The following is a 5,304-nucleotide window of genomic DNA, read 5'->3' as shown; positions in this document are numbered from 1 at the left end:
AGGCAATGTCTAACTATACTTTTAGTTGTTTCTCTTGACGAGCAGTTGTAACTAGAAAGTCTGAAAAGGTATCAATAGTCACATGTGCATATTTTTAATTAATTAATTAATTAATTTATTTAATCAGAAATAAGAGTATCCATTTGCAATAATTAAGTATAAGTCCTCAAGAATTAACACCATTATGTGGAAACAGGTAGAAACTGAGGACACTGAAAACAAATTTTTACAATTTGACATGCANATTTTCTAAAAATACCAAAATATTATCTTAAGCCATTACTATTTCAATGATGCAAGAAATGAGATTATATGGCCAATTATTCTTGTGTAAGGTCTATAATCAGCCTGTGATATAAATCTAGTGTGGCATTGCCTTAAGAGTTCTTGTCCAGGCAATCTAGAGCAAATTCTTAAATGTCTAAAGACTGTCTTCTTAAAAGAACAGCATTTTTCTTATGAGTTTTATATGCATAAATAACTGCAAAATTGCCAATTCATAGTATCTGAGGAACAAACAATTTTAAGCAATTGTTAGCTCTCTCTTTCTCTCTCTTTCTTTATATATATATATATATATATATATATATATATATATATTATACAAATTAAAGCTTGATGATTCAACATTTTAAAACAATGTCTACAGCACACAATTGAATTATCTGTGCTGAAGCAGGAGGAAACTCAAAAGAATAAACATGTGATCCAATTCACATATAATTTTCTTGTTTAGAAAGGCTGTTTTTAAATACAGTAAATGGGATTCATGCATGCATGAATTTATAGAAGGTACAAAAGCACACATAAAAGAAATTTTAACTTATCTTTAGGATAATGATTTTCAATTTTATCTAAAATGATGGTATGCAATAGGCCAAATATAAATATTCTGCAATAACCAATTTGATTGTGGTTTGGAAAAAGGAACAGACACTTCATCAGGTTTTTAAGACACAATTTTTGCTAAATTTCCTAAATTACATGAATTTACCTTACAATTCTTAATTAGCACCATAGCAGCCTTATAATAGGATGTTAAAACTTTACTTGGAGATGAAGAAAAATGATTTTACATTAATGTTTTCTTTTTCAAAGTATTTCTGTGTGCTCATAATAATAACTAGAATAAGCAGCTAATATTTGATTACCATTAATTATAATTGATATCAATTGATCACAGAAGTTTCCTCTACTTTTCTGTAAAGATTTTTTCTTTCTCACCAGTAAATTTGAATCTCACTTGACAGCATCTAACAAAGGTTAAGTTCTCCTGTGGTGAGTTTAAGGTGAGGTCTTAGTCAATTAACATCTCCTGGAAGCTTTCAAAAATAATTTGAAGTAAGCAAATCATCATTTCTTTCTTAAATTTTCTGAACCACAATTTTTCTAGGATAACTAAGACCCTAATTATTAAAAAGATATTGCCTCTGAATCTCTTTTCTAGAGCAACAGCTACTCCCCAGACCTTTAAAGTTCATTATGTGACAGCAAATATTTGAAGTAAATGTTTCTGTAGAGGCATTTGCTAATAAATTACTTTTCATTTAAGAAACAATACACTGAAAGATTCAAAGTCTTAGATTTTTGTATTGAAGCCGAGAAAACAAAAATTTCTTACATAATGTAAGACTATTAGCCATACCTAGGGGCAAAACTTTTTAATGGTCACCAGTTCACTAGAAGCAAAGTCTTTACAATTATCAGGATGCAAAGGATAAAAACAAACTTACAAATCTACAATAATTTTATATGAAGTAGGCAAGCCAGCTTGTAATGCCTTTATGAGTTCTATACCCTGATTGACCTTTTATAAATCATAAATTTAAACTTTAAACTTTACTATGAACAACACCTGGGTAGATCTGAAACAAGATCCCTTTAGCTAAAAAGAAATTCCCCTGAAGGCAGGGAGAGGCAATGTTTCAAGAACTTTCTTGGGCATGGTTTGCAAAACAAACGAACTGTCACACAAGCCTGGCCAAGGCTGCTCAGAGTTTTGCATTAACTCAAATATAAATATTTCTTAATCTGAGCATACAGCCCTCCTGCAGTGAGGACAGATTCCAGGGGAACAATTTGACTGTCTGATTATGCCTCTAATTTTGGACAGTCTTTCTTAAGATGACTGTTACTTAAAACATTTTTATAACCTTTAATGGTCCTGTAATGCCGCAACCATAGCCAAACTGATTGTGTGAGGGTCTAATTTCTGCACAAAGACGAATACATCTAAATAAGTCTGACTTTGCTTTGTATGGCCAGATGGCCACAATGAGCTGCATTAGTGCTCTCATAAGATGATTACTCTTGTAATAATCTTAATAATATATGGGTGAGTAATAAATCTTATATTTGTGATCAAACTGAAAACTGCAATTAATGGAACATTGGCAATTTTAACCAAAATTTTTAAGTTTCTTTTGCAACGTTAGAATATTATCTACAACTTTTGGAAGCAAAACCCAATTTTAAACAATTTATTCTCTTTAAAATCAATATTAGAAGCATCACTCTCACGTTACGATGTTTAGCTGCCAATTCAGGAATGCATGACAGTATAAATGTTAATGTTTTATTAAAGAGACATTGTTTTGAATCTTATCTCTATAAGTCTACTATCTAGGATAAGAATCACATTAAATATTATTTCAATTAGAACTATCCTTAGAAACCTAGTTTTTTGGCCTAGTTTATGCCACGTGTTGTTGTTTTAAAATGACTCTAACTCTGAGTTACCAATTTAAAGCTGTCTTATTACCAATGTTACACCTTTTTAATGATACCAATAACTTATAAGCCAATATTCTATGACCAAGACATGCAGAGTATATTTATACCTTTAAGACCAGTCAAAAACCAAATGAAGCAGCTACACCAATCTTATGAATTTATACCAAAGTATTTTACTTTTCCTAGCTATAATTATAAGATAAAAGGCACTTTGTCATTTGCTAAACACAATAATCATGATTGTAGAGAATTTTCTAAGAAAAAACAACTATCAGCTTATTTGCCTTAGAACTAAGAGGTTGCAAAAATCCCTTGAACAATTACAGGAAAACACTGCTAAACAGCTAGAAGAAACACACAAATCCCTTAAAGAATTACAGGATAACACTGCTGAACAGGGGATGTAACTGAACAAAACCATTAGGGATCTGCAAAAGGAAGTAGGAACAATTAAGAAAACCCAAAGGGGAGGCAACTGTGGAGATAGAAACCCTAGGAAAGAAATCAGGAACCATAGATGAGAGCATCAGCAACAGAATACAAGAGATGGAAGAGAGAATCTTAGGTACAGAAGATTCCATAGGGAACATGGACACAACAATCAAAGGAAATGCAAAATGCAAAAAAGATCCTAACTCAAAACATCCAGGAAATCCAGGACACAATGAGAAGACCAAACCTACGGATAATAGGAGTAGATGAGAATGAAGATTTTCAACTTAAAGGGCCAGCAAATATCTTCAACAAAATTATAGAAGAAAACTTCCCATACCTAAAGAAAGAGATGCCCGTGAACATACAAGAAGCCTACAGAACTCTAAATAGACTGGACCAGAAAAGAAATTTCTCCTGACACATAATAACCAGAACAACAAATGCACTAAATAAAGACAGAATATTAAAAGCAGTGAGAGAAAAAGGTCAAGTACATATAAAGGCAGGCCTATTAGAATTACTCCAGACTTTTCACCAGAGAAAATGAAAGCCAGAATATCCTGGACAGATGTTATACAAACACTAAGAGAACACAAATGCCAGACCAGGCTACTATACCCAGCTAAACTCTCAATTACCATAGATGGAGAAACCAAGGTNTTCCATGACAAAACCAAATTCACACAACATCTTTCCACAAATCCAGCCCTGCAAAGGATAATAAAGGGAAAACACCAACACTAAGAAACTACACCCTAGAAAAAGGAAGAAAACAATCCCTCAACAAAACCAAAAGAAGACAGCCACAAGAAGAGAATCACAACTCTAACAACAAAAATGACAGGAACCAAAAATTACCTTTCTTTGATTTCTCTTAACAGCAATGGACTCAATTCCCCAATAAAAAGACTCAGACTCCTTTTTAAAAACACTTTTTTTCAGCAGGAGCTCTCCTGCTGTGCTTGATTAATGGCTAAATTTCAGGCCACTCTCAGGCTCAGCTGTGCAAACTAAGACTGAATCAGCAGATAAAGTTTTAACCATTTTATGTACTCACTGGTAAGTGGATATTAGCCTAGAACCTTAGAACACCCAAGATACAATTTGCAAAACACAAGAAAATCAAGAAGGAAGACCAATGTGTAGAGACTTCATTCTTCCTTAGAATAGGGAACAAAATACCCATGCAAGGAGTTACAGAAAGAAAGTTTGGAGCTAAGATGAAAGGATGGACTATCCAGATACTACCCCACCTAGGAATCCCTCCCATAATCAGCCACCAAACCCAGACACTATTGCATATGCCAGCAAGATTTTGCTGAAGAAACCTTAATATAGCTATCTCATATGAGGGCATTCCAGTGCCTGGCAAATACAGAAATGGATGCTCACAGTCATCTATAGGATGGAGCACAGGGCCCCCAATGGAGGAGCTAGAGAAAGTACTCAAGGAGCTGAAGGGGTCAGCAATCCTATAGGTGTAACAACAATATGAACTAACCAGTACCCCCAGAGCTCTTGTCTCTAGCTGCATATGTAGCAGAAGATGGCCTAGTTGGCCATCATTGGGAAGAGAGGCCCCTAGGTCTTGCAAACTGTATATGCCCCAGTACAGGAGAATGCCAGGGCCAAGAAGTAGGACAGGGTGGTTAAGGGAGCAGGGCAGGGGTGGGTTATAGGGAACTTTCTGGATAGCATTTGAAATGTAAATAAAGAAAATATCCAATAATATAAAAAAAAGTTTTAACCATTTTTTTTCTTTACAACATGAAACATAGAACAGTCCGCCATTCAGTCAATGAAACAAAAACATACATGAATTGACACATGTATAGATTGGTACACCAAACATAGACAATACTAAGAGGGTAGAGAACTTCTCCAGTGGGGGCCAGAGAGAATTATCAGGACATCTCCAGATTTCTCTATGTCCCTGGGAGAGTTCCAAAATCCATTTTCCTCATCTTTTTTTCCTTTCCTTTCCTTTTCCCTTTCCTTTTCCCTTTCCTTTTCCCTTTCCTTTTCCCTTTCCTTTTCCCTTTCCTTTTCCCTTCCCGTTTCCCTTCCCGTTTCCCTTCCCGTTTCCCTTCCCTTTTCCCTTCCCTTTTCCCTTCCCTTTTCCCTTCCCTTTTCCCT

The sequence above is a fragment of the Mus pahari genome, chromosome 1, assembly GCF_900095145.1.
Source record: "Mus pahari chromosome 1, PAHARI_EIJ_v1.1, whole genome shotgun sequence".
NCBI classification, from domain to species: domain Eukaryota; kingdom Metazoa; phylum Chordata; class Mammalia; order Rodentia; family Muridae; genus Mus; species Mus pahari.
This window is presented reverse-complemented; position numbering follows the sequence as displayed.